General features: G+C 47.8%; 1 long non-coding RNA gene across 1 annotated transcript in view; it reads left to right on the plus strand.

The window, feature by feature from the left end:
* Positions 1-19,792, plus strand: part of LOC140213272 (uncharacterized) — a 33,794-nt gene extending 14,002 nt beyond the window's left edge. The window contains exon 2 of the long non-coding RNA XR_011890231.1: positions 19,535-19,792. This is a non-coding gene — a long non-coding RNA (uncharacterized lncRNA). The remainder of the gene's footprint in view (positions 1-19,534) is intronic.
* Positions 19,793-20,335: the final 543 nt, after the last annotated feature.

Here is a 20,335-nt window from a genome sequence, read left to right on the forward strand (position 1 = left end):
TCGAAGCGGTCGCACAACCGCCAGTCTCATTGTTACCGCTGCCGTTCATCCCAGCACAATGCAGCATCAGTTCGCTGTCCAGCCAAAAGCAAGCGTTGTCACCATTGCGTGTCATGGGTCACTTCCGCTCTGTTTGCCAGAAACGAGGCTCCGCTCCGGTGCGTGAGGTAGACAGCCAAGACTCTCCGAGCGAGGAAGTTTTGAGCATTCTGGCTGTGACGACGGCCGCTCGCTCCGCTGTTCACGTCACAGTTTCGATTGGCCGTGCAGACATAACTTTCCTTGTAGATTCTGGGTCGTCAGTTTCCATTGTTGCACACGATCTTTTTAAGCAGTATTTGGAAGGCCAAGTACTTTTGGCCCCGACTGTTCGGTTACTGGACTATTCAAAACAGCCAATTCCGGTTCGTGGCTGTTTCTTCGCTCACGTTACGTACAAAGCTAGCACAACAAGCCTTCTTTTCTACGTCGTAGAACAAGGCATCTCACTCTTGGGTATCGATGGCATCAAGGCCCTCGGTCTACATATTAATGGGTCATCTCTGCAATGCCTTGAAACGACGCTAACTTCTAATTCTCGAAGGGAACAGCGCCCTGACCCGACGAAAGCCGTGCAGGATATTGACCTCCCAAAGGAATTAGTTGGCGAGTTTGGATCTCTTTTCGATCCAGGCCTTGGCCTCGCGAAAGGTTTTGTGCCTCACGTCAAAACGCGATCCACGGTGCAGCCAGTGCAATCCAAACTTCGGCGCCTTCCGCTCTCGCTACGACCATTGGTCTCGGAAGAGCTCCATCGGTTGGAAAATCTGGACGTGATAGAGAGGGTGGAGGCATCTGAATGGGTGTCACCCATTGTGGTTGTTAAGAAGAAAGAGGGAGGTATTCGCCTCTGTGTAGACCTTCGACAAGCAAACAAAGCTGTCGTAATAGACAGCTTTCCCCTTCCTCATACAGAAGAGCTATTGCATAGTTTAGTGGGGGCTACAAATTTTTCTAAGCTAGACCTCGCATCAGCTTACCACCAGGTCATGCTTCACCCTGCGAGTCGCGATTTGACCGCATTTATAACTCACGAAGGCCTCTTTCGTTTTAAACGAGTGTGCTTCGGACTGGCTTCCGCGCCTTCTGCATTTCAGAGTATGATGTCCAAAGTCCTGCAAGGATGTAAGGGCGTGCTCTTCTATATAGATGACATTATAGTCTTCGGGCGGGGCCGGCAGGAGCACATAGATAACCTTGCAGCAGTACTTCAACGCATTGAAGAGGCAGGACTCAAACTGAACAGCAAATGTATCTTCGATACGCAGGAACCTTCATTTTTGGGTCACAGGATCACAGCAAGTGGTATTGTTCCGCTGGAGGAAAAGGTTGCTTCCATGAAGGATACACCGGCACCCACCAATACAGCCAGCCTTCGATCGTTCCTGGGACTGGTCGAATACTACTCTAGGTTCGTTCCCAACTTTGCCGATATGGTTGAACCGATGCGCGTTCTGCTTCGAAAGGGGCAACCATTTGTTTGGTCTGGCGAGGTAGACTCCAGTTTTCGAAAGATCAAAGAGGCACTTGCGTCCAACATAGTTCTGCGGATGTTCGATGCATCTCTTCCAGTTGTTGTTTCCACTGACGCTTCAGACTGTGGGCTTGGAGCGGTTCTCCAACAGGTGGAGGGAGAGAAACTACACACTGTCGCCTTTGCTTCTCGAGCGCTTTCATCTGCAGAGAGATATTCAGTAGGAGAACGCGAAGCGCTTGCGTGTGTTTGGGCGTGCGAGAAGTGGCATGTTTACTTGTGGGGACGCCATTTCACGTTGCTTACTGACCATCAAGCCTTGGTCGCATTGCTGTCTGCTCAAGGGCAAAGAAGGCGTCCTTTGCGGATAGCACGGTGGGCGGAGCGCCTACTGCAGTACAACTATACATTAAAGTACCGGAAGGGTTCGCAAAATCGAGTAGCAGATGCGCTCTCTCGTCTCCCTGCGTCACCTCCTCAGGAAGAAGAGACTTTACCAGATGAGACTGTATCAGTTGCCCTTATATCTTCTTGCATTACCAGGGAAGAGTTTGAACAGGCCCAGTCGGAAGGCTGCACACCTCAACGAACCAAGGCCTACATTGAATCGTCCTGGCCTGCTCAAAAATCTCTGCCGGGTGAGCTTCAACCTTTCCTCAAGCTTCGCGATGAACTGTCAGTGGTGGACCATTTGATTTTGCGTGGCGAACGCCTTGTGGTTCCCGCATCACTTACAGCGCGGATAATTACCGCTGCTCATGAGGCTCACCCTGGAATTGTACGAACGAAAGCACGTCTGCGAGAAAAATTTTGGTGGCCAGCCATGGACAGGCAAGTCGAGCTAGCTATTCAAACGTGTAGTATATGCCAGGCAGCGGACAAGAGCACGAAGGTTATGGCTGCACCATTGAACCCGGTCCCCTTACCAAAGGAATCGTGGCTAAAGCTTGGCATGGACATTGTTGGCCCATTTGAGAGAGCACCACACGATTGTCGATATGCGATCACGCTGGTCGACTACTTTTCTAAGTGGCCCGAAGTATACTTTTGCAACCAAACCACAACACGCACAGTAACAGGCTTCTTGGTGTCAGTGTTCACACGTGAAGGTTACCCAAAGGAAATTGTTTGCGATAACGGGCCACAGTTTGCATCTCGAGAGTTACAAGCTTTTCTGCAGGATCGCGGCATCCGCTTGCGGCATTCGTCCGTATACTACCCGCAAGCAAACGGACAGGTAGAACGGTTCAACAGAGTTTTTAAAAGCTTTGTTCAAGTGGCTACACTCGAGCAGCGTCCCTTACGCCAAACGTTAACAGAATACTTGGGCATTTACCGTTGTACGCCGCATGCCACAACTGCAGTTGCTCCAGCACTTCTCCTGCATGGACGTCTGCCAAGGACTCGGCTCGATGTCGTTGGGTATCCGTCAGCAATATTTGCAACCGACCCTACTTCAGAGCTCCACCGCCTACGCGAGCGGGTGAAGCAAAAGCAGCAATCCAGTAAACTATACACAGACGCTCGCAGGGCCGCAAGGGAAAACAAAGTGAATGTTGGTGACCTTGTACGAGTACGCAGACAAACAACTGCTTTTAAAGGTGACCTGGCTTTTAGCCGCCCAAGAAAAGTGACAAGAAAGCAGGGGCAATTGTCTTTCCAACTTGATGATGGAAAAACGTGGAACGCTTCAAAGTTGTCAAGGATGCCACAAGCTTGTGCATCTATCTGTGGGTGGGGGGAAAGGAGTAATACAAATGACACCGCTAGGGAAAGCAGCTCACCGCCTACCTTGGAGAGACCCGTTTCAGAAGCGCCAACCGGAACTTCAGCTTTGGCTGCTGCGAAGCAGCCGCCTATGCCACCAGTGACCGGCTGTGAGCCAGAAGCGACTTCGCCTGCCGCTAGTGGTTTCTCAGAAGCATCGGGACCTCAGCGTAGGGTACAGCCATCAAGGAATAGACGACCTCCAGACCGCTATGGACACTAAGTACAGAAAGACACGTTTTGCAGTGAACATGAACCTGTCACAATCTGCACGAGTGTTGAGTTTGCTGACGTTGTGAAATATGGACATAAAAGGAGTTGTATCTTGTTTTCCTCTTTTTGTTTTACATTTTTGTATTAAGTGCATAAGACAAGCACATTGTTGTTACTGTAAATATAATTCTGTAAAAGAGCACTACGTACTACCACTACTAAATCACTAACCCATGTAGCTGTCTTTTTTTTATAAGAAAGGGAATATGTTGTATATGTGGTTTCGGTTCCGGTTTGGGGATCACCTGCCGCCAGAGGCACCAGCGTCGCTATGTGTATATATATGACTGTATGTGGCAATAAACGGCAGATTGTTTGGTTGCTAGCAGTTCGTGTACTTGGGCGGCATCCGCCGCTACAACAAATTCCACTCGAGAGTAGACCGACTTGATAAGGCCATGCATTTGCAGTCTACTAAGAATGACTCAGTTACCCGCCGTGGTTTCTCAGTGGCTATGGTGTTGGGCTGCTGAGCACGAGGTCGCGGGATCGAATCCTGGCCATGGCGGCCGCATTTCGATGGGGGCGAAATGCGAAAACACCCGTGTACTTAGATTTAGGCGCACGTTAAAGAACCCCAGGTGGTCGAAATTTCCGGAGCCCTCCACTAAGGCGTGCCTCATAATCACAAAGTGGTTTTGGCGCGTAAAACCCCATACTTTAAAAAAAAGGACTCAGTTCTAGGATTTGCTGAAACGCAGAGTAAGCTAATCGAAAAAGTTGAAAGCTCGATGGAAATGCTGTAAAAACATCATGAAATAACCACATCTATTCTTTCTCAGAGCAGACAGGTTGCTGTTGTCAGGAAACACTCTGATGAAGTACACACGTCTTGCGGCGAAGGAAAAAGAAATCGCACAGCTGCAGACAGCGGTCACAAATTTGGAGAATTATTCTAGAAGGAATAATATCCAAATTCATGGCGTGAAACCTGGTGCTAATGAAGACATTAGCTTTGTTTTGAAATCACTAGCAGAAGAATTTGATATAGTATCACTGACTGCTGATTGTATTGATGCAGCTCATAGGCTGCCAGCAAGGCAAGGAAGGATACCGCCCATAATTGTTAAATTTACTTCAAGAGTACAAAGAGACACATGGCATAGCAAACATAGAGTCTTTGTAAAGGAAAATATTTTCTTCAATGAGAACTCGACGGCTGAAACAAGGAGACTGCTAGTTCAGCCTAGTTATGCCCACTGCAGGGCAAAGGCCTCTCCCATACTTCTCCAACTACCCCGGTCATGTACTAATTGTGGCCATGTTGTCCCTGAAAACTTCTTAATCTCATCCACCCACCTAACTTTCTGCCGCCCTCTGCTACACTTTCCTTCCCTTGGAATCCACTCCGTAACTCTTAATGACCGTCGGTTATCTTCCCTCCTCATTGTGTGTCCTGCCCATGCCCATTTCTTTTTCTTGATTTCAACTAAGATATCATTAACACGCGTTTGTTCCCTCACCCAATCTGCTCTTTTCTTATCCTTTAACGTTATACCAATCATTCTTCTTTCCATAGCTCGTTGCGTCGTCCTCAATTTAAGTAGAAACCTTTTCGTAAGCCTCCAGGTTTCTGCCCCGTACGTGAGTACTGGTAAGACACAGCTGTTATAAACTTTTCTCTTGAGGGATCATGGCAACCTGCTGTTCATGATCTGACAATGCCTGCCAAACGCACCCCAGCCCATTCTTATTCTTCTGATTATTTCAGTCTCATGATCCGGATCCGCAGTCACTACCTGTCCTAAGTATATGTATTCCCTTACCACTTCCAGTGCCTCACTACCTATTGTAAGCTGCTGTTCCCTTCCGAGACTGTTAAACATTACTTTAGTTTTTCGCAGATTAATTTTTAGACCCACCCTTCGGCTTTGCCTCTCCAGGTCAGTGAGCATGCAGTGCAGTTGGTCCCCTGAGTTACTAAGCAAGGCAATATCATCAGCGAATCGCAGGTTACTAAAGTATTCTCCATTAACTCTTATCCCAAATTCTTCCCAATCCAGGTCTCTGAGTACCTCCTGCAAAACACGCTGTGAATAGCATCGGAGAGATCGTATCTCCCTGCCTGACGCCTTTCTTTATTGGGATTTTGTTGCTTTCTTTGTGGAGGACTACGGCGGCTGTGGAGCCGCTATAGATATCTTTCATTATTTTTACATACGGCTCGTCTACACCCTGATTACGCAATGCCTCCATGACTGCTGAGGTTTCGACTGAATCAAACGCTTTCTCGTAATCAATGAAAGCTATATATAAAGGTTGGTTATATTCCGCACATTTATCTATCACCTGATTGATAGTGTGAATATGGTCTATTGTTGAGTAGCCTTTACGGAATCCTGCTTGGTCCTTTGGTTGACGGAAGTCTAAGGTGTTCCTGATACTTTGTAGGTAACGGACAGTAAACTGATCGGTCTATAATTTTTCATGTCTTTGGCGTCCCCTTTCTTATGGATTAGGATTAAGTTGGCGTTTTTCCAAGATTCCGGTACGCTCGAAGTCATGAGGCATTGCGTATACAGAGTGGCCAGTTTCTCTAGAACAATCTGCCCACCATCCTTCAACAAATCTGCTGTTATCTGATCCTCCCCAGCTGCCTTCCACCTTTGCATAGCTCCCAAGGCTTTCTTTACTTCTTCCGGTGTTACCTGTGGGATTTCTAATTCCTCTAGACTATACTCTCCTCCATTATCGTCATGGGTGCCACTGGTACTGTATAAATCTCTAGAGAACTCCTCAGCCACTTTAACTATCTCATCCATATTAGTAATGATATTGCTGGCTTTGTCTCCAAACGCATACATCTGATTCTTGCGAATTCCTAGTTTCTTCTTCACTGCTTTTAGGCTTCCTCTGTTCCTGAGAGCATGTTCAATTCTATCCATGTTATACTTCCTTATGTCAGCTATCTTACGCTTGTTGATTACCTTCGAAAGTTCTGCCAGTTCTATTCTAGCTTTAGGGTTAGAGGCTTTCATACATTGGCGTTTCTTGTTCATATCTTTCGTCTCCTGCGATTGCTTACTGGTATCCTGTCTAACGAAGTTACCACCGACTTCTATTGCACACTCTTTAATGATGCCCACAAGATTGCCGTTCATTGCTTCAACACTAAGGTCCTCTTCCTGAGTTAAAGCCGAATACCTGTTCTGTAGCTTGATCTGGAATTCCTCTATTTTCCCTCTTACCGCTAACTCATTGATCGACTTCTTATGTACCAGTTTCTTCCGTTCCCTCCTCAGGTCTAGGCTAATTCGAGTTCTTACCATCCTATGGTCACTGCAGCGTACCTTGCTGAGCACGTCCACATCTTGTATTATGCCAGGGTTAGCGCAGAGTATGAGGTCTATTTCATTTCTAGTCTCGCCGTTCGGGCTCCTCCACGTCCACTTTCGGCTATCTCGCTTGCGGAAGAAGGTATTCATTATCCGCATAATATTCTGTTCCGCAAACTCTACTAATAGCTCTCCCCTGCTATTCCTAGTGCCTATACCATATTCCCCCACTGCCTTGTCTCCAGCCTGCTTCTTGCCTACCTTGGCATTGAAGTTTACTTTACAATATGCAAGCCTAAAGCTACTTTCCTCATATTAGCAGTATACAGACCACCTAAGACTGATCTGAAAGTATTTTTACCTGAATTGTATACATTCTTCACTAAACATGGTCGTCCTAACATACCTATAACGGGAGGTATGCACATTCATATCACCAAACCAAGAAAACAGAGAGTCACTGACTATGTAGATTTACTTTCAGCTCATGGTTTGGTACATCTCATACACGATTTCACCCGAGAAGAACTTGTAGCTTCTCGCCTCACGAGATCATGCATTGATCATATAGCGTCGAGATGCCCGCACTTTGAAACCGAGGTGGTAGTTATACAGGGTGTCTACCAAGTTGACATTTCCAAATTCCCTGAGTTTTCCAGGTTTTCCCTGAGCACCTTTGCGAAATTCCCTGAATGAGCCAGAACTTTGTTTTATGTCAAGACAGGCTGACACCACGATACCCGATGCTGTCACTCTCTAGTAAGCATGCTGAAACAAAAAAATGACTTAATCCAGTTTGAATAGTAAGGAGTAATATCTATTTTATTAAAAAAAAAACAGAAGGAAGGTGTTAGTAAAATGCACAGCGAAAGAAATGGTAAAGCCCATTCCAAATTTAGTCGGATCGGATCGGAAAACATTTATTAGGCTTTAGAAAAGACATTTTCGCGGCTTCAGACGGCCTCTTCCATCTTCTGATGGATTCTTCTGTCTGCAATCACAGGGTTGGTGCCCTAGTCCAAGGCTCCACTGAGTATGGCCAGCTCGCGAGCTCGCTCTACTAAGCGCTTTTGGCCGTTCAAGCTTACGCTGGAAAGCATACTCTCCCACTGTTCCGCACTCGGGTTTTTAATTTTATAGATAGTTGGGGACTCTATATTTGGACAGGCCCATGATATGTGGTATAGATCTGGTTTCTCTCCGCACCATGGGCACTTAGCCTGATATTGTGTAGGGAAAATTTTGTTGAGAATGTTTAGATTGGGGAAAGTACCCGTCATTTGTCGCCATGCAACAGCATCCTCTCTGCTTAGATCCTTATCCGGGGGTGGGAACTTCGGTCTGACCCCTTTATAATAATTTAGGATATCTGAGTAGCCCGTGGGTACTGACTCGGGTTCCTCAAGGCTGGATGTGTCGGACGCCCGGTTGGTATGCCCTCGAGCTATCCTATCCGCCTCTTGGTTCCCTGTTATGCCAGTGTGCCCTGGTACCCAGATTATGGTATGCTGAACTTTGTTTTCCGGGTCGCATGAGCAGAGTATGTGGCTTGCTGTGCGCCCAATTCTGCCGTTTGTATAATTACGGCATGCTGCTTGAGAGTCTGTTATTATTGTTAGGGACCTACCAGGTCGATAGCCCTCCAGTGCTGCCGGAGCCACAGATGCCTCTTCGGCCTCGACTACCGTGCAGTCCTGTAGGCATGCGCTGGTGATCTCCTTGAGGTCCGAATTAACCACCGACGCCACTGCTCTGCTGTTGTGTCTTCCGTCTTTGACGAACGTTGCCGCGTCCGTATACCTTGTGTTGTCCTTGTTCGCCAAGGTTCTCTGCACGTACTCCGCTCTTGCTTCTCTACGCGCCTTGTGCAGGTTCCGGTCCATATTCTTAGGTATCGGTGCGACTCGCAGTGTACTGCGATACTTGTCCGGAATGGCCTCGGTACGCTCGATCTCTTGGATCATGTTGCCGCCGCCGTATCTTCGCAGGAGCACCCTTCCCGTGGGGGTCTGCATCAACCTACGTGCTTGAGAGCATAGTAGTGCTTCTCTTAGTTCACTGAAGGTATTGTGCAGTCCCAGGGCCAGCAGTTTCTCGGTCGATGTGCACTGCGGCAGGTGAAGCGCAGTTTTGTACGCCTTTCGCAGTATGGCGTCCGCTTGTTCTTCTTCTTGCTTGATGCATTTGTGGTAGGGAAGGCTATACACCAGTCTGCTAACCACGAGGCTCGTGACTAGCCTAAGTGTGTCGCTCTCCTTCATACCGTGTCTCTTGCTAGATACTCTGTTGATCATACGGGCTACCTGCATGGTGGCAGTCTTCAGCAGTGTCAGACTATGGTTGCACCGTTGATTGAACTGCAGCCACATCCCCAGGATCCGAATGGTGGTCTTCTCCGAAATGCGTTGTCCCGCGAGGTATACGTTGAGGCTGAGCTCATCGCTTGTAGGGACCGTTCGATTTTGTTTGCCTCGCCACACCCTTAGGAGCTCGGACTTCTCCGTCGAGCAGGTGAGGCCCCTGGCACTAACGTAGGTTTCTACGCAGGTGGCCGAACATTTTCATATACGAATGAAAAGGAGATGCATACATAAGTCAATATTTTTTAATATCAGCTATTTCTGTCAACTGATAGCAAGCTCATCTGTATGAGGTCCTGAACTTTGTCACAACTAAGGTTCTCTCTTAGCAGCTGGGAAGTCAACCTCAACTGTCCTGACATACTCTCAGCCCGTACACAGCATCTCAGTGTTGGGTTTCACTGCTTAAACAATTTATTTTGGTTTGGATGAGGGACACCTGTGTCTCAGCGTCAGCCAACACTTAGTTTCTTTAGCTCAAGCTCCTTCAAAAAGGCGGCCGCACCCTTCCTTTCCCGTTAATTCCTCAGTGCGTCGGTCCTTTCTGTTCTCATCCTCCTTCTACCGTGCTCTCACCACATGGATCATCTGAAGCATCCTCTTGTTCAGTTGTACAGTCAACATTCGATTTTTCGGACTTCCGAGGGGCCGCAAAAAAAATTGAAAAAAAAACGGGCAGTCTGAAAAAAAATTAATGCATGTCTTTACCTGCCTTTAAGGGCTAAAATTACCACAGGCACATCTGAAAAAGCTCTGAAGGCCTGCCAGTACGCTTGTTAGGCATATCAGGGCTTGTACTGTGACAGGAGACGGTGTCCACGCATGTGTAATTAAGGAATACGTACTGTGTCCCGTGACAATTGCCCCCTTCCCACGCTTGTTATGCTTCACCGCCTAACATTTATGTACAGAGGCGAAGCTAACTTTTGGAGACTGGCATTACGCAACGCGGTGTGCTCTGCGAGCTTCAAAGCCAATCGCGAGGATTACAAAGGCGGAGTCGGTGCCATTGGTGATAGCGGCGAACTCTTTCAATGAAAAACACGGCACCGCACGGCAAGAAGCTTAATAGCGAACATAGAAGCAGCTAGGCCTAACGTTGCCGCGGTGGTGGTTACGGCTGCCACCGGATCTGCCTGCGAGAGTGCCGGTTCGAGGCGGCGAGATAATCAAAATAGCGGCGGTGGCGGCTTTGATTAATGCCATTTCAGACCTGCAGTCAGGGCAATGTACATTGACTATATGGAGTACGTGGTGGTGCCGCAAAACCGTGCAAATTATCGGGCATCTCCGAAAAATCGGGCGTTAGAAAATCGGTCGTTAACTACTCTGGCACTACATCGTGCCGATGACACGGCGTCAATGACGATTCGTTGCGATTCCTCTGTTACTGGAGCCAGCATTAACAAGACTTTCGTTCCCTTTCTATAAAGTTACAGCTAATTTTCCCTGAAAGAAGCACAAATTCTCTGAGTTTTCCCTGAGTTTTTCCAGACTGTTCAAATTCCCTGAGAATTCCCGGTTTTCCCGGTTTTCCCGGTTGGTAGACACCCTGTTATACATAAAAAAGTGGCAGATCATTATTTCACGGCCTTGCGTGTTACAGATACTATCGCTCTTGAAGATGACGTAAATCCCGTGGGGTACTTCAAAAACGACAGAAAGGTAGATAAGTTAGAAACTTTGACTGGACGACATTAGACACATCTAACCATGTGACAACGTATAATCAATTGTATAAACATACAATCATTTCTAGTCTCGCCATTCGGGCTCCTCCACGTCCACTTTCGCAAGCGGCATAGCTGAAAGTGGACGTGGAGGAGCCCGAATGGCGAGACTAGAAATGAAATAGACTTTATACTCTGCGCTAACCCTGGCATCAAAAAAGATGTGGACATGCTCGGCAAGGTGCCCTACAGTGACCATAGGATGGTAAGAACTCGAATCAGACAAGACTTGAGGACGGAACGGAAGAAACTGGTACATAAGAAGCCGATGAATGAGTTAGCGGTAAGAGAGAAAACGGAGGAATTCCATATCAAGCTACAGAACAGGTATTCGGCTTTAACTCAGGGCGAGGACCTTAGTGTTGAAGATATGAACGACAATCTTATGGGCATCATTAAGGAGTGTGCAATAGAAGTCGGTGTTAACTCCGTCAGACAGGATGCCAGTAACCTATCGCAGGAGACGAAAGATCTGATCAAGAAACACCATTGTACGAAAGCCGCTAACCCTACAGCTAGAATAGAAATGGCAGAACTTTCCAAGTTAATCAACAAGCGTAAGACAGCTGACGTAAGGAAGTATATTATGGATAGAATTGATCATGCTCTCAGGAACGGAGGAAGCCTAAAAGCAGTGAAGAAGAAACTAGGAATAGGCAAGAATCAGATGTATGCGTTAACAGACAAAGCCGGCTGAGGAGTTCTATAGAGATTTATACAATACCCGTGGCACCCACGACGCTAATGGAAGACAGAATAGTCTAGAGGAATTTGAAAATCCCACAAGTAACGCCGGAAGAAGTTAAGAAAGCCTTGGGAGCTATGCAAAGCGGGAAGGCAGCTGGGGATGATCAGGTAACAGCATATTTGTTGAAGGATGGTGGGCAGATTGTTCTACAGAAACTGGCTGCCCTGTATACGCAATAGCTCATGACCTCGAGCGTACCGGAATCTTGGAAGAACGCTAACATAATCCTAATCCATAAGAAAGGGGACGCCAAAGACTTGAAAAATTATAGACCGATCAGTTTACTGTCCGTTACCTACAAAGTATCAGGAACACCTTAGACTTCCGTCAACCAAAGGACCAGGCAGGATTCCGTAAAGGCTACTCAACAATAGACCATATTCACACTATCAATCAGGTGATAGATAAATGTGCGGAATACAACCAACCTTTATATATAGCTTTCATTGATTACGAGAAAGCGTTTGATTTTGCCGAAACCTCGGCAGTCATGGAGGCATTACGGAATCATGGTGTAGACGAGCCGTATGTAAAAATCCTGAAAGATTTCTACAGCGGCTCCACAGCCACTGTAGTCCTCCATAAAGAAAGCAACAAAATCCCAATAAAGGAAGCCGTCAGGCTGGGAGATACGATCTCTCCAATGCTATTCACAGTGTGTTTACAGGAGGTATTCAGAGACTTGGATTGGGAAGAATTTGGGATAAGAGTTAATGGAGAATACCTTAGTAACTTGCGATTCGCTGATGCTAATGCCTTGCTTAGTAACTCAGGGGACCAACTGCAATGCATGCTCACTGACCTCGAGAGGCAAAGCAGAAGGGTGGGTCTAAATATTAATCTGCAGAAAACTAAAGTAATGTTTAACAGTCTCGGAAGGGAACACCAGTTTACGATGGGTAGCGAGGGACTGGAAGTGGTAAGGAAATATATCTTCTTAGGACAGGTAGTGACCGCTGATCCGGATCATCAGACTGAAATAATCAGAAGAATAAGAATGGGCTGGGATGTATTTGGGAGGCATTCTCAGATCATGAGCAGCGGGTTGCCATTATCCCTCAAAATAAAAGTGTATAACAGCTGTGTCTTAACAGTACTCACGTACGGGGCAGAAACCTGGAGGCTTACGAAAAGGGTTCTACTTAAACTGAGGACGACGCAACGAGCTCCGGAAAGAAGAATGATGGGTGTAACGTTAAAGGTTTAGAAAAGAGCAGATTGGGTGACGGGACAAACGTGAGTTAATGACATCTTAATTGAAATCAAGAAAAATAAATGGGCATGGGCAGGACAAGTAATGAGGAGGGAAGATAACCGATTGTCATTATGGGTTACGGACTGGATTCCAAGGGAAGGGAAGCGTAGCAGGGGGCGGCAGAAAGTTGGGTGGGCGGATGAGATTAAGAAGCTTGCAGGCACAACATGGCCACAATTAGTACATGATCGGGGTTGTTGGAGAAGTATGCGAGAGGCCTTTGCCCTGCAGTGGAGGTAAGCAGGCTGATGATGATGGTGATGTTAATGATGATGATGATGATAATGAACTGGCAAATCAGTCTAGTACGTTCATTTTACTGGCCACGAAAAAGTGAAATGGAAACGCAGAAATCCGGATAACAGCAACCACTGTAGAACTATCTTACCAAAAATATAAATTATGGATGCTTTGTAAAAGTTGCCGGCAAATCTACATCTGCAAAAAGAATATCGAACAGCTCGTAATAAGCTTACTGCTCAGTTACGGATAAGTTAGGCAGAACACTACGCTGCAAAATTTTCATAGTGTCGCCGTAACGTAAGAAAGGCATGGGGCATGCTAGATGACTTGGCGGGAAAACCTGAACGTAAAAGTCTAAATAATGGCTTGCTGAAAACATTTTCACCTGCAGAGTCATTGGACATTACGAACTATTTTAAAGATGCCTTTGAACTATCACTAAAAGAACTAAAACAGCAGTCTTCTATACTTCTGAGCTTAAATTACCTAGGTCAGATGGTCCCAAACTCTCCTACTCTACCATCCATTAATGCAAGTGACCTGTGCAACTTGATTAACGCAATTCCGCTTGACAAACCGGCAGGTTATGTCCGAATAAGAGTGCGAGATATTAAGTATAATTTCTATCATCTGCAAAACGTGCTGTTGTTTATCTTAAATGGATGTTTCGAAACAGGTAGATTCCCGCAGGGTTTTAAGACCTCAGTAATTAGACCAATTTATAAGAAAGGCAATAAATCAGATAAAAATAATTATAGATTTAATGCAATAATGAACGTGTTAGCGCATGTATTGGAGAAATTTATTTACACTTGCATGGTATCCTTTTGCGATAAAGTTGATATTATAAGTCCCTCCCAATACGGTCTTTGACGTAGGTTAAGTACAGTCGTTCAACTTGAAGAATGTAACGATTATGTATGTAAAAATCTTGATCAAAATAATATTGTGCTTGGCCTTTTCTTAGATCTCGCAAGAACTTTTGAAACCATAGAACAGAACAATATGATATAGAAACTACAATGTATTGGTTTCCGAGTTCCTTATTCGAAATTCTTTTCCAATTATTTTTCAAACCGTTTGCATGTAGTCTCTATAAAAATACATACAGTGATTTTACACCAGTTACATATGGTGTACCTCAAGGATCGGTTCTGGGACCTCTTTTATTTAACATTTACGTCAATGATATTGCTAACATACAACTAATTGCTGCAATATTTCAATACACTGATGACACTGCACTACTTATATCACACGAATCGTATAGAAGCCGTAAAACTACTTCAAGAAGACGCAATACGTGTGATCGATTGGATAAATGCTAATCAAATATATTAAAACAAAGAAAAATCTACCGTAATATGTGTAGCAAGTATGTGACGCCCCCTCGGACATAATCTTGGTTCGCCCTCCAAGCTCGGCGGCCTGCTATAGCTCGGCAGGCAACACTGGTCACCCGCACCACAATAAACACCGACGAGCACGGCAGCTCACCGGTCAGTAATCATTCAGCACCACCACGCTGCGGAGCGTCCGGCTATCGGAGGGTGCCAGAAGCCCTCCCTTGTTAACGACCCCGGGTGGATCGTGACACTGGCGACGAAGATGGGACCCTCGTGACACTGGCGACGAAGCTGGCGACGAGTACCTACGGTGTGTCCCACGCCGCCGCGAGTGGCGAAACACCGCCCCCCGTTGCTGTCGCCATGCCGCTGTACGGAAGGCTCGAGCAGTTCGAGGGAGATGGGTCTGCCTGGCAAATTTACGAGGAGCAAGTCCACGTGTTCTTCCGGGCAAACGACACACTCGAGGCCAAACAGCGGGACATTTTCCTGGCCAGCTGCGGGTCCCGCGTCTTCAGCCTCTTGCTCGACCTTCTGAAGCCAGCCACGCCGCACGTTAAGACGCTGGGTGAGCTGCTTGCCATACTGCGCTCGCATTTTCATCTAGCACCGTCCACACTAATGGAGCGTTTCCGCTTCAACAACCGGAGCCGCCGGGAAGGAGAGACCCTCGGGCAATTCGTTGCTGCGCTACGAGGGTTAGCGAGTGGCTGCGCCTTCGGGGACCACCTGGACTCGCTGCTCCGGGACCGTTTCGTCTGCGGAATCAACAACCCCGCCATGCAGACGCGACTCCTGGAGCTTCCCGACCCGTCGCTGGACGACGCCGTGAAGGCAGCGCTGGCAATGGAAGCTGCCGCCAAGGACGCCGGCGAGATTCCCCGTGTGACTGGCTCACCGTCGGCGGAAGCGGCGGTCAACAAGTTCGCGACAAAGGGCAGTACCTGCGGTCGCTGTGGTTGTGCCCACTCCCCTTCACAGTGCCAGTTCTCTCAAGCACAATGCTTTACGTGCGGGAAAACTGGCACCTGGCACGTGTATGCCGAAGTGGGAGGACGAACAGCAAGCAGCAGCCGGATTCAAGCCCAGGTACAACACAAGCCCGCGGCCAGGGTAGCCGTCGCAAGGGTACGCGGCGGAGGCATGCGGCAGCAAGCTCAAGTTCTTCCTCGGCGAGGCTCCACGTCGTGGCCGAGGACCCGCCGATTTTCGACATATGGCACACAGGCTTTGTACCGTCGTCTGTGCCGCCATACATGCTGACCGTCGAAATCTGCGGGCACCCCATTTCCATGGAGCTGGACACGGGGGCCAGCGTGTCTGTAATGGCCGGGAAGCTCTTCAAGCGGACTTTCCCCGGCGTGTCCGTCGAGGCTTCGGGCGTGATGCTGCGCAGCTCCTCCGGGCAACTCTCCCAGGTCCAGGGTCAGGCACAGGTCAGCGTTCGTTTTGGCGGCAGGGAGGAAACCTTCCCCTTTACTTAACGAAGGGGTCGTCGCCGACGCTGCTGGGCCGAAACTGGATTCATGTACTGGGCATTCGTCTGCCAGAGTACCCGGAAGCCAGCCTGCATGTTGTGCAGAGCTGCCAAATCTGCCAGGAGCATCAGCGAGCCTCGCGTAATGTGGGAAGCACCCCCTGGCCGTTTCCACAGAGACCCTGGTCCCGCCTACATGTGGATTTTGGGGGCTGTGGCGGTGGTGGCGGAGCAGCCTCCCTGCGCTTGGAGGACCTGCAGAGCCAGCTCGAGGAACAGCAGGAGCTGGCATCGGCACGGCTGCTGGAGCTGGAGCAGCTTCAGCTTGACCACAAAAAGGCCCTGAAGACGATGGAGCGGCTGCGGATAGAGCTGCGGTCGCTGCCCGAGAGCCTGGTGGTGAGCACGGCATAGTACAAGTGCCTGCAGAGCCAGTTCTCCGTGCTGTATAACTAGAGCATGCAACTCAAGACTCAGCTGGACGAGTGTCGCTCCTTGCTATCGACAGCCAAAAACTCACACCTTCGCCATATTGAGCAGTTGGAAAGCGAGGAGCTGGTTGTCCAGAAGAAGCTTCGCTCGGAGGTCATCCGCCTCGAGGACAACATCGCGCAGATTCGTCGAGAGTACGAGAATCTACGCATTGAGTTTGAGGCGTCGTCGGTGTCCAGCGAGCAGGCTCAGCCAATCAACCGGGAGATGCGGCGCATTATAAGGAGCCTGCAGAGCCGCAACAGGCAGCTCCAGAGCGAGGTCTCCCGCAGTAAGCGCAAGCTGCGCAAGGCTCAATCAGAGAAGCAGAAGCTGGCTGCTGACCAAGGGTGCCGTCCCGGGCCTTTGCCAGAGTCGGGAGCTCCAGTTTTCGCCAGGAACTTCCGTCCTGGCCCACCCTGGTCTGCCGGACAGGTGGTGTCTCCTGCCAGCGCCTCATCGCTGCTCGTCCGCATGCCAGACGGGGCCATGTGGCACAGACACGCCCACCATGTTAGACCTCGCCTCGGGACCTGGCCAGCACCCTCAACTGCCACTGAGTTCCAGCCCGCAGGAGGACTAGCGGCAGCACCAGTCGCTTCCAGTGGAGTACCACCTACCTCGGAGGCAGCAACCGTAGCCAGTGGTGCGGCACCCATGAGACCGGTGTCAAGCCCGGCACCACTCGCAAGGCCGACCACTACGGACCCTCCGGATGGAGCGAGGCTGGCCCAGGCAGCACCCGGCGTTGCCACACCCGACCCGTCAACACCGGTGCCCAGGCGGAGTACTCGATGGCGGAGGCCACCAGACCGTTACTTGCCTGGGTAGCAGGCACCGTCGACCAAGCTAGGGTGGAGGCAGAGCCTCATAGTGTGAACTTGGACGTTTGTTTTTTATTTAACAAACAAACTGGGGGTGAGGGGTTATAGCAAGTATGTGACGCCCCCTCGGACATAATCTTGGTTCGCCCGCCAAGCTCGGCGGCCTGCTATAGCTCGGCAGGCTACACTGGTCACCCGCACCACAATAAACACCGACGAGCACGGCAGCTCGCGGTCAGTAATCATTCAGCACCACCACGCTGCGGAGCGTCCGGCTATCGGAGGGTGCCAGAAGCCCTCCCTTGTTAACGACCCGGGGTGGATCGGGACACTGGCGACTAAGATGGGACCCTCGTGACACTGGCGACGAAGCTGGCGACAAGTACCTACGGTGCGTCGCACGCCGCCGCGAGCGGCGAAACACCGCCCCCCGTTGCTGTCGCCATGCCGCTGTACGGAAGGCTCGAGCCGTTCGAGGGAGATGGGTCCGCCTGGCAAATTTACGAGGAGCAAGTCCACGTGTTTTTCCGGGCAAACGACACACCCGAGGCCAAACAGCGGGACATTTCCGCGACCCTCATTTCCGCAGGCTGAGGATGAATGGGTATGTGAAGCGAGGGTTCATGATACGACAATCATGTATAAAAGTAAAGATTCTGTTGCGCGGGAATTGTTGGAGGCTAACGAGATTAAGAAAAGAGGGGACAACTGTATCAGTACCCCGTCTTTGAATATATACTCGAATGAAAGTATGTTTTTAGATAAGTTTTAGATTTAGATTAAGCGTGATTCCCTTTATCTTCAGTGTTCTCGCACGTGCGCATTCACATATTTAGTGTCCCTCCTTTTTTCGTTCCCGTCTCCTCATGGCTATATAATCAGCCACCTGTCATTTCAATAAACAGTTGCAAGTAGCGCCTTGTCCTGTCTGTATTTCTTCTTGTGTGCCGTCACTTTTGGCGCTTAATCTATTCAAAGCTATGCACCAACTAGCCCCACAACGTGTTTTACTATATGCTGTTTTCCCGCACGGCTCGCGTGGCCTGGCGCCCGCGGCGGTCGGAGTGGTGGAGGCGCAGTACGAGAGATGGCATGAGTGTTGCGCTGCTAACGCCGCCGACAGGCGGGGTTTCTTGGGCGCCGAAAGACAAGGCGCTTCCTCTTTGGCTCGGGACAGCAAGCAGTGCGGACGTGCCGTACCGCGCGTGCGCCGATCCATGCTTCTGCGAGATCGTCTCGCGTGGCCGCCTTCGAACGCGCCACCGTTCACGTGACCGTACGCGCGAACGACCAGGCGTTGGGATCCAGCATGGGGTCAACATATTCGCTCGCTATCCGGTCGCGGTGAGTCGGACTTCTAGATTTGTCGCGCGCCCATCGGCATGTTTTGTGGATAGCAACTCGGGTAGCTGGCATTGATCTATGAAAGGTGCAAAAATGCCCTTGTGATTGTTTGTACTACTGTTTTGTCGTTCCTTTGTTGCAAGAGCATGGGTGTGAGAACCATAAAACTTGCGAAGGTTAGTTGTTAAGGCTCTAGTCCAGTCTGTGCTCAGATATAGCAATTCAGTTTTCGGTTCCGGCTCACAAACGAAAGTAGATCGAGTGGATAAGCTATTGCATAGGATAGCTGCGAGCATACTGTATGCTACCGGTTATGATTGTTCAGACAATCACGTAAGAAGTGATATTGCAGGTGTTGAGTCCTTTTCGGATCTGTTTGTAGAAGCGATACTTCTTCGTAATATTTTCTCGAATCGTCACAAAATAATACAGAGTAAACCTAAAACGGCAAGAAAAGCATACCTTTACAAGTTACCGCGTATATATACGAACTACGGTAAAAAGTGTCGAGAATATTAGGTTCCTTTTTATTTTAAGCCGTTGCCGAAACAAATAATGCAACAGCATTCCCACAAAGAAGCCAAACAACAAATTAAAGCATGGTTACTTCATTCTCAAAATACTTGACAGGTATTGTGTGCGTATGTTTTTTTCAACAGTTCCTACATTATTTTCACTATTGTGTTGTAAACAAAAAGATTGTGTTCTTTTTTATATATGTATTTCTTTACCATTTTCCCAAAGAAATAGCGGGAAATATTTTTTAAATTAGTTTTTCTTCTCCCACTACTAACACAGTAAAATATTCATGTTTAGTGTTCTATACAAGCTGTTGTGATATGTATAAAATACGTTTATTTATTTATTTATTTATTTATTTATTTATTTCTTTATTTATTCATTTACAGGATACTGCCAGCCTTTGTCTTAGGCCTTGGGCAGGAGTGGACAGTGCGATATACAGATGAACAAAAGAAATGAACAGCAGGAATCGTCACAAGAATTCAATACATTGCAAGAGACATATTCCCTGATCCGGATGAGCGGTACAGAGGATTCCTTGTACTTATTTTGCAAGCAGCGAGCTAGCAGCACCTCATGCCTGCCATGACCCGCCCACAAGCGACTTGCGCTTATGCGAGCACGATATGTGCAATAAATTGTGAGCTGCTGAAATAAAGATGTATGTATGTATGTATGTATGTATGTATGTATGTATGTATGTATGTATGTATGTATGTATGTATGTATGTATGTATGTATGTATGTATGTATGTATGTATGTATGTATGTATGTATGTATGTATGTATGTATGTATGTATGTATGTATGTATGTATGTATGTATGTATGTATGTATGTATGTATGTATGTATGTATGTATGTATGTATGTATGTATGTATGTATGTATGTATGTATGTATGTATGTATGTATGTATGTATGTATGTATGTATGTATGTATGTATGTATGTATGTATGTATGTATGTATGTATGTATGTATGTATGTATGTATGTATGTATGTATGTATGTATGTATGTATGTATGTATGTATGTATGTATGTATGTATGTATGTATGTATGTATGTATGTATGTATGTATGTATGTATGTATGTATGTATGTATGTATGTACGTACGTATGTACGTACGTATGTATGTACGTATGTATGTATGTACGTACGTATGTATGTATGTATGTATGTATGT

This window comes from Dermacentor andersoni, chromosome 9 (assembly GCF_023375885.2).
Source record: "Dermacentor andersoni chromosome 9, qqDerAnde1_hic_scaffold, whole genome shotgun sequence".
Taxonomy (NCBI): domain Eukaryota; kingdom Metazoa; phylum Arthropoda; class Arachnida; order Ixodida; family Ixodidae; genus Dermacentor; species Dermacentor andersoni.